The sequence below is a fragment of the Corapipo altera genome, unplaced genomic scaffold, assembly GCF_003945725.1.
Source record: "Corapipo altera isolate COAL_440 unplaced genomic scaffold, ASM394572v1 59788, whole genome shotgun sequence".
Classification (NCBI taxonomy): Eukaryota; Metazoa; Chordata; class Aves; order Passeriformes; family Pipridae; genus Corapipo; species Corapipo altera.
Window position 1 is genome coordinate 1 of NW_020885228.1, and position 10,749 is coordinate 10,749.

Sequence of the window (10,749 nt, forward strand, 5' to 3'; positions counted from 1 at the left end):
TGTTTCTGACATGTAAAAAAAAAGATGTGGGATGAGCCTCATGAATTCTATATCCAAGATTGATGGATACTGCTAAATACCTCTTTTGCAGCTTAGTCAATAGACAGTCTACCTTTTGGCAGTGGCAGGAAACATAGAATCACAAAATATCCTGGAAAGATTAAATGACTGACTTTCAGTATCTCCTAACCTTTCTGTTGTTCTTTACTCAGCTGTATGGCAACCGCCTACTCCATTTGCCCTGTAAAACAGAAATGCTTTCTCCATTCCAATGTATCTCCTCTTTTCCTTCCCCCTGGGTAAAGCTCAACAGGACTTGAACTCAGCAAGTTGGTAATTAATTAAATAAATGAAAAGCATAACCCCTGAGGTTTGACCTGAGAGCGGAAATGGCTCTGGCCCCTCAGTGACACGGAATGTGATTACTGAAAGATTAACAATGGGAAAGACAGCTGAAGAAACTACCCGAATAGATAGTCACAAGATGCCTTTCCACTCTACTAGACCAAGAGCCATGCAGCTGGGTCTTAACAGATGGTCTCAGTCTCTTGTAAAATATTTAAGTATGCCTTAATTCTATCTTAGGATTTCTACAGAAGAAAGAGCCTCAATTTATTGTATTTTTACTGCCGACAGCAATAGTCCATTGCAGTGGCAGTGAAAGCACAGAGACACACTGGGGTTACTCTGTCTTTCTGGCTGGCTGCCCACAGAGGCAAGGAAGTCCCTACCATTGTAATGCAGATGACAGAAAACAAAGCACACACTGCAGTTGAATTAATCGAAAGAAACCAACTGCACACCAAAACATAATTTAAACTTTATAAAGAAATCTTGCCATTATAATTAGCATTATGTATTTCTGAGAGATCCTCACCCAACTGAATTATTAAGCTGTGCAGAACAGAAGTGAAGCATTTTAAAACAATCAGAAAGATTTTTATGCAGTAGCCTGTTTGGAAAACGTGGGGGTTTTGTTTTGCATTTTTTGCTTTGGTTTAGTTTGGTTTGGATTTGGGGTTTTTTTGTGAGGGGGGAGGTGAGAAGGAAGGGGGAGGGTAGAAGGAGTAAACAAGGAAATATTAATCACCTCTGTATTTTCTCAACTCTAGTTCCAAACAGCACTCTGTGACCAGAGGACTTTCCAAAATAAATGGACTATAATGACTTAGATGTGAAATCCGCTTAATGACATGACCTGAGACTCCTAACTGCATGAACTTTATGAAAAATAAGTTTACTGACTTCAGAGGAATTATTCTTTATTTTCATCAGCTTAACGGAAAATAGAATTGTCCCAAAATTATGCTAAAATGAGAATACTACGATTTGAAAAATGAACTGTTTTCAGCCCTTAGACTGTTTTCTTATGATATTCTAATATTTCCTCATAAAACAAAGGTTTATTTAAAAAAGGTACAAGTAAAATTTTTATTGGAAAAGCATAGACAATCTCTCTATTCAACTCCCATACAGATAGCTTTGTCATCTTTTAAACACTGAAGCCCCTTAATCTTGGACAGGGGACTTCTGGACAAAGTGACTTCAACCTGTGTGTGTATTTTGGTGACAAATATGATTAAATTCCATTTGTTTTTTTTTTTTTCTCTAAGGCACATAATGCCTCCTAGTGTCTTTTTGTCACTCTCGCTTCCTTATTAATAAAATCCTGAGTGATCACAGGGACACCAGGAGCTCACAGATGCATGTTGGTTGCAAAGATTCATTTCAGCATATACACTGGTAAAAAATGAATAGAGGTCTGTAGTTCAGAAATATGTATATATATTAAGAAAACTGTTACACTTAAGGTAAATCCCATCTGCATTTTGAATAGAATTTTGGGAGTCTGCATTTTCTGACATAAACTGCAAAAACATCCATTATATTTTTCTATCAAATGACATATCATAGTATTACCAAGATTTAAGGCATTAAATACAATAGGGAAATCTATGCAATGATCTGTCTTTCACTGAAAAGGATCAAACAAAAAAATAAAATAGAATTTAGCCTTCCACATTAAATAAAAAGAATAAATATGGTGCACCACACCTGAAGTTTGCAGTCTTAGAATTTGAATTGCAGTTGTTCATCCACAGCTGGTTAGAAGCAAGCCATTACAAGATACAGTCTTGTATCTTGGATGTAACTTGGATGTTACCTCCTGAGTCAGGAAATGCTAGTGTACAGAGAATGAGTTTTTCAGTTGGTTGCTTGATAAACAGGAGTTTGCCACAAACTCAGTAATCACAGGATAGGTTGTAAAGGACCTCTGGAGATCACCTGGGGTAACCTCCTCTTCAAAGCAGGGTTGTCTAGGCCGTGTTGAGCTGAGCCCTGATGATCTCTAGGGATGGAAACTCCATAGCCATTCTGGGAAACCTCTGTTTTAATGTCTAATTCAAATGTCCTGCTTTTCTAACTTGTGCCTCATTTCTTATCCTTCCTATATCCACAACCCTGTAAGGGAAAGGCGATGTGGAGCAAGGACAGTCAAAGGTAAGTCAAGGGTAGAGAGACAAGTGCTGAGGGTTAGGGCAAGGTAGACTCATCAAGGGATGCAGCCACATGGTACCTGGTCAGGAGAGCAGGGCTGGGATGGGGATGATGACTGGGGTCAGCTGGGAGACCACCAATATCCAGGCAAATCCAGAGTGACCAGGCAAGCCTGAGGCCAAGGCAGTGAGTCAAAGCTGACACACAAAGAGCAGATGTCCAGATCCAGCCTGCTTGGCATGCAGCTCAGGCAGGGACCAGGTAGGAGTCAGTATTAATTATTTTATTTTATAATTATTTTGTGAACAATATTCACATATTTTATAGAAATATCTCAGAACCTTCAGCTATAGACCACTTCAGTTTATCTAATAAAAGGATTTCCGCTACTATTTTTTTGCCATTTTTACTTACTTTAATTCAAATTTGACTGCAGACTTCTCAGGGCAAGAAAAAATTTCTTTTCCATTGTTAAACTGCTAATACAGGTACTGTCATACTTCATATTGCATTAGGTAAAGTTTATTTACAGTTCTTCTGAAGGCTTATAACAATAAATACAGAACATCATAAAATGTCAGGTCAAACCAAAAAGGTTCAGAAATATATTATTGTATATTATGAATAAAGCTGGTAAACAAGGTTTGATGCAAGCATAAAAAGAGTTTATCTCATCCAATTTTGGAAATAAAGAACAGGAAAAACTGATAAAACAGGTGAAGTATTTGAGCCAAAAACCTAGACTTAAATGCTGGTGAAATAAACCATCAGAAATTCCCACTAGATTAATTCTGTCTTGCTCTCCTTTGAATCCCAGTCTCATTCTACTGGTGAATACTGCACCTATGAGTGCATAAGCTTTGCAATTTTGCAAGCCTGTTGATTATACTAAGACTCCACAGATAATACTACATACAGAATTCATTATCTTCCCTTGCCTATTCAGGAGAAAAAGTTATTCATCACTGTGAGAATTAAAAACCATATCGCAATCATATCAAAATTCATTACCCTCTCAAAATTTTGATTCTGTTCTTCAATCTAAGCTCATAAAAACTTGTGCACTGACATAAAAAAAGCACACTCTTGCTTCCATCTCCACCCGTTCAACCATTAAAAGAGACTATAAGGGGAACATAAGGAAGAATTTTTTTACAACGAGGATGGTGAGGCACTGCAACAGGTTTCCCAGAGAAGCTGTGGCTTCCCATCCCTGGAGGTGTTCAAGACCAGGTTGGATGTGGCTTTGAGCAACCTGGTTTTAGTGGAAGGTATCCCTGCCTACAGTGGGGGCTTGGAACTAGATGAATTTTAAAGGTACTTTCCAAAACAAGACACTTTGTGATTCTATGATTGTCATTGCCTCATTGAAAAATAGAAAAAAAGAAGAAAATAACATCTATGATAATTGTGACCTGTATGATTTATTGTATTTGTAAAAATCATTTATTTTATTATTGTGAAAGGCTCAACACAAAATTAAGAATTTCAATCAATATGACCTAAAAACTTGTCTTCACAAGTAATGGCGATTTTTGAAAATGGAGTGAGCTTATATTATATGCAAATGATATTGAAGAAAATATAAAATAATCTATGAAAGTCTGTAAAAATGGCAGTGAATAACTAAAAGTTTCTTTGATATATGTTTTCATTAAATATTTGCCTCATGCTATTTGAATTTTTTTTCTTTTTTACACAAAATTGAATGCCTTACTAGTCATTTGCAAACAAAATTGACCAAAACTATTAGGAAGCTCTATTCTTTAATGGTGCCCATGTTAGGATGCTCTACAGTGACATACCTCTGCAAAGTTATGAGCTTTTCAGAACAGCCCAGAAAAAAGAAAAGCCTTGTATAATTATGTAAACATGTTTGAATGGAAGCACATTGATGCTGTAGCCAATCATTTACCTACAGTTATGTCCCTCCGTAATGTTGTCTGTAGATCCTCTGCTCAACCTTGATCCAAATCAGCCCCCTGATCGTGTGATTTTCTTATGAACTTCTGTGGCTTACTTTAAGTATTATGGATAAATAAATTGCATAAAATTCCATCTCATTCTTTAAAAGGAAATAATCTCTAGGTCCTTTATAAATGATAATATCTTTTAAAAGAGAATTTGAGATAAAGGGTACAACAACTAACCAATTCTTGATGAATTAGTTAGGCTATCAACAGATTACTGAGACCAGCTCTCCAAAGTTAAGAGCCATAGGAGAAAAAAAAAAAAAAGAGTCAATAGCCTTTGCCCATGAAAACTATACAAAGACATCAAGACTTGTCCTTTGCTATGGGAAATTGTAAGAAATCTGTATTACTAAAATTTGCTGATCCAGCCAAATTCAAGGTTTACGTTTCAAAGGGCACTAATTTCTGTTACAGAAACCTTGTATGAAATTTTGTTATGTTAAAAAAAGAGAAATCCCTCTGTAATTAATAAAGCAAATCAAATTAAAAGTTTTAAGAATCTATGCAACATTAACTTTAAAAAAAATCCAATAGAAAAAAAACCCAACTCAAAATGAATATTAAATGTTCAACTGATTTCCCAGGAATTTATTCTAGTTAATAGTTGTAGCCACTTGTACCTTTCAGTTAAGAATTATATAATCATAACAAACAAGTTTTCTTGGGGATGGAAAAACCTGAATATTAATGTCAGAATTTTGTTTCTAGAAAAGCATTTCTAACATTTTGTCGGCAGATGGCAGCAAATATCCAATGAACAGCAGAGTTTTCACGTTACTACATCACACCCATGGGAAGATCAAGTGAACTGTCATACATTTTATTAATGAAATTAAAAAATATTTAGATAATAATAAAAATATGCATCCTAAAGTATCAATTGAATGAATTTAATGTGTTTTCTGAGTCAAATAAGTAGATATCATATGTAGGATGGAGTTCCACAGCTATGGAGTTTCAAGCATAAAACAGGTAGGATTTGACTTGAAGTGAGAAACTGAAAATGCAGCACTAAGGTTATCAACTGATTAAATGTCTTGTGTCATAGGTGACTGTCAGAGACTGAAATGGTTAATGATCTATGCACTCTAAGAGGCTTCTGCAGGCTTTTGACTTTCTGATGGGCAACTGGGCCCATCCCCCCTCCTCCAGTGCAGAAGATGTCAAGCCCCGAAAAGGCGGGAAGAGCCGAGTTTACAACGCCCTCCACATGAACTCTGCGCCAAAAAGAGGGACACCACCCTATGAAAACAACTCCCCGCCTTGGGGGAGGTTCAAAAGATATAGATATTGACTGGTGACTTTGGGGGTTTGGGGGGGGTTTCTTCTTCTCCCCCCACCGCCTGCGGATCAAGACATAGCTGGATCCAGTGGGCGGTGATTATACCACTCTCATCTTTTCTTTTTTTCTTGCTCTCCCTTACTCTTACTCTGTTTTTCTCTCCTCTATGCATTTTTCTCCTCCCCCGAAAGGTTATGACAGCACCCAAAATGCTAGCATACCTGTTGATACAAAATTGTTAAAATAAACCTTGTCAATATATGTTTTCAGACACTGATTATTTAGTGTCGTTTCACTTTAATCCACCCCAAGGAAATTATTGATAAAACCTGGGTTACTCCCCCCCCGCTTTTCCTGGGGCGGGTTGTAACAATGACACTGTTTCTTATATCTGACATTTATATTATTCCTGTATTTAGAAATCTCCCTTGGTCATAAACCCATTCTAACAGATACCATGTAAAAATAACAAAAAAGATCCTACTGTTCACTCAGGGAAAAAATGCATGTGTGAGCCAGTTGAGACACTTCTGCTCTTTACAAAGATTTTTTCTTTAGTGGAGATTGGATTTTAGTATAACTTCCAAAAAGTAGGTCCAAAAGTAGATATAAATTTAAGGCAAATTCGGAAGTGTCTAAGAATACATAGAGCTACAAATAGAGTTCACATTTGTCTGTCAGATAATTGAGTTAATTTCTATTGCTTCTGCTTTTTTTTCTTTTCTGGTCACTGAGCAGCTGAAGTTCAGAAATGTGTTTTGAAAGGGAAATGTATAGTTTAGGTATAATATTAGCCTTGGATTTTTATGGCTGATTGTGATGGCCATGAAGGATAGTCAGGTCTTTGCACTTGTGCTCCCACACACTCACATCCACCCCACACTGCTCCCGTCTCCGTTTTAATGGGTGAGTAAAAGCACTAAGATACAGTCAAATATGAAAGTAGCTGAATGGGTGCTTTGTTTCTTTGTGTTTGTGAGTTCTTCAAGGTCAAAGGCTGCAAATCTGTACATTTCTAGTTGAACCTGATTATGTTATAAAAGTCTAGACTGTTGACCAAATCTGAGACTAAGTCGATCAAGCCACACCTAGACCCCTCTTAGAAGTTAAGAAGGCAAGGGGGTCTCACTGAAGCTCATGACTCAGTGGGAGGGACAAAGACCTGGTGACACTATAATCCATTGTAACAGATGACAGAGTTGTTATTTAGGTACTGCATCAGCAATATTTAGTTGCTACAGGTCAGTAGATTATGATCAAACACAGTCATCCACATTGTGTCCTATTTCTTGTGCCTGGCTGAGAATCTTCTCTGCTGTTCTGTACACTGATTAAAAAACAATATTAAAAATTGGATTTTCATATACATCGGGATATTTTTTCTCTTCATAAAGAAGGCATTGTAGGATGTACTATGATCCTACCTGTCAGCTAACTGCACTGGTGCTAAGTGTTTGTAGCTGCTGACATAAGTGTTGCTATGAAATAGAATCAAACAAATGGACAGGGTGATTGCTGCTGCATTAGTAACTGTAGGCAATCTGTGAATTCTAATGGCAATTGAGGAGCAACATCAACTGAAAACAGTCACTGGAACAACCTTCTCAAGAACGTAGTAGAGTCTTGAGGTTTTCCAAGTAACTGGACAGAGAGTTAGATGATCTCATCTAGGTTTTTTTCATCTCGTATCTACTGGGAAAGTTTGGACCAGTCATACCTTTGAGGTCTCGTCCAACCTGGGCTGTTTTATGACTCTGTGAATATATGCAGATGTTCATTTTTTTTTCTTTTAGTTTTTTCTTGTGTTTTCACACATGTGCTATATCACAATAACTGAGATCTTTGATCCCATTCTGTTACAAAAAGTTCAAAGGGAGGTACATTAAAATTGTAATGGGGAAAATCTCCCATGGCAAAGAAATTCTTGACTTATACTTGATTCTTTCAAAGTTTTCCATCAGTCAGTTGAGTTATATTAAGAAATATTATTTAAAAAAAACCAAACAACAAAAAACAACAAACAAAACCAAAACCAAACAAAACAAAACAAACAAAAAACAAACAAACAAAAAACCCCAAACCAAAACAACTATGGGAGTGGAAAACAACCGAAACAGCTAAAAGTGCTGTTATACTGAATTCCAAGATAATGAACTGTGTTGGTCTGTGGCCTATAATTCACGTGAAATATTGCCTTTATGTACATTACTGTCAAAATATTTAATTTGTCTCGGTCACCTTTTTTTCCTTTTCATTTAGAATCCGTGCTGTCTTGTATCAGCATTTTTCATGGAACAGCTTCTCCTAGAAGCTCTGCTAAGGCACATGGAGAACAAGGCACATGGATTCACCAAGGGCAAATCCTGTGTGACCAACCTAGTGTCTTTCTATGATGGAGTAACTACATCAGTGGGTAAGGGAAGAGCTATAGATGTCACTTCTCTGGAATTCAGTAAAGCCTTTGACACAGTCCTCCACAACACCCTTCTTTCCAAACTGGAGAGTGATGGACTTGATGGGTGGACTAAGATGTGGAGGAACAAGGATCAGAATGGGAATGGTTTCAGGAATGGAAAAAGATATACAGCAACTGAAAGGACCTTATTAGACAGACTTTACAGTTCTTATGTATTTATAAATATTTACACTGTATGTTTCCCCGAGATTTGTATTTCCCTGCCCAGGCTTGCCTGCTTCCCTTTCTGATTGGCTGAGAAGACTGCAGAAAGGAGAGAGCTATGATTCGTCTGTTCCTCCCTAGTTCCTCCCTCTTTGCCTGAATCCCTATCCCTACTCGTTTTCTTGGTTGTCTGTCTCACGCTCCATCCCATTTTCTGGTGCATTCCATACCAGAGCTTATAAAACCCTTCTGCACCCTCATTAAACTTAGCATTGCATCACAACCTCAAACCTTCTCGGACCCTTTTGTGCAGTGCTGTGGCTCCTCCCCGCCCCCTTCGGACCGTAGCAGTAAAGTGGATTAGGAATTGGTTGGATGGTTGCACCCAGAGGATAGTGGTCAATGGCTCAGAGTCCTGACGCACAACAGTGACAAGTTGTGTCCCTCAAGGGTGAAGAAAACTTGTGTAAACTCCTGAAGCTTTTTCAGTAACCTAATTTTTCTGCATGTATTTTTCAAAGACTACTCTTTGATATTAAGTTGCCTCTCGAAAAAGTCTCTTATGAACTATTAGTCAAAGGGTGCAGAAAAGTAAGGTTTTTATGCAGAGATATAAAAATACTTGTTTAAAAAACTGAAATCTGTATTTATGAATGCACTAACTATGCAGACACTCATATTGGTAAGAATGTTGCAATATTACCATGTAGATTTTCTCCATTTGTTTTTATTTCCTTTTCAAAGTCTCTGAGAATACTTTGACGTGCCTTTGGAGGGTTGGGTCATGCAGGACAGTAACATAGAAGACTTCCACCTCCCTGGGTCACCCCTGCAAATGCAAGGGTAGGAAGAAATAGTAAAGGTTAAGAGTCCACTGAAATACAAATATGTCTCTGCAAATCCATAAAGAGAAGAGTGAGGACAAATTAAGCAGAGCACTGATTTGAATGACAGCTTTGGTGATCAGGGAAGTTGTCTGCATAGCCTCCCATTCCATGTTGCGACACTCCATAAAATCAAGTGGGGGCTTGGGAATACACCAAGACCCAGAGCCAGGACTTCTTGCTTAGTAGTTAAAGGTCTTATTTTAAGAGGCCAAAAAGACCTCAAGTCTTATCTAGGCTTAAAAAAGGGAGAATTTAAATTCACATTTCCTGTCCTTGAAACGTGTACCAGCTTTCAGGTGACAAGTCAGTCTTTAAACTTGTGGTGAGTACACAGTTGTGAAAAGGGGAAGCCCTCCTCTTGCTGCTGCATCTTGTGTCTGCTGGACCACTCAGGGAGTCATTTTAGATCACTGAAATGGCAGAAAACTACCTCAGAAGAAAGGAAAAAATAGTAAAAAAGTAGAAGACAGCAGCCTGACATTCTAGTGAGCTGAAGTGGCTTGAGGGAGCCTCTAAGCAACCCAAGAACAGGTGTAGAGGGAGCAGGAACACTCCTCCTTATGGCTCTGTGCAATTAAACCAGTACATCTGCCTCTGAAATGGTGCTTAGGAGAATCTTCCCTTGATTCTGTGATTGCTGTGCAACAGCTGAGGTATGCTGGGCTTAAAGGAACACAGAGAAGAGCAAAAACCTAAAACCAAGTGTGAGTCTAAACTTCTGTTAGAGCATGTGCCTGGTGGTGTCCTGGCCACTGGTAACAGCCCGTGTATCTTGCATTTTATAATCTGCAAATACAAGGTAGGAACTGGGTATGTTACCCAGAACACTTCTGATCACTACATGAGTGACAGAAGGTGAAGTCAACCATCCTTCTCAGGTAAAGTAAGTCTTCTATTTCAGTCTCTGACTTTCAGTCTCAGCCTCAGATCAGTCTCCTTTTCTACTTCTTCCCATTCTCCTTCTGTCCCAGTTTACTCATTTTTTTAATTCCAGCTCAGCTTTTATCCCCACTGGAATGGAATGTGTCAGGCCACACCTATAGAAGCAAACCACACTGTAGCAGGTGCCCCACAGTTGTCTATCTCTGCTCCCAAAATACTTCTGGGCACCGTGTGGCAGTCAGTGCAGGTCAAGGACTACCCCCAGCAGGCAGTTTAGAAGAAGGAAGCCTGCTTTGAAAGGTAGCTGAGAAGGGACATGTAGGCATACAAATGTGACCTGTGCCATATCTGTCCACCTCAGAGAGCAGACTCTATAGACTATGGAGACACCTAGTGACCTTTATCCATGGCTCAAATCCACTGAAAGAATAAGAGAATTCCCTGCCAACAAGTTCTAGCACTCAGCTCCACAAAGCTCCGAGACTGTAAATATGGCCTTACTTCTACATCTCTAAGGCAGAAGGAATCAAGAATTTTGTTGGCCTGATATATGCACAGTTGCTAAAGGAGACTGCTCAATGAGAAGAGAGTTACTGGAGAGTTTAT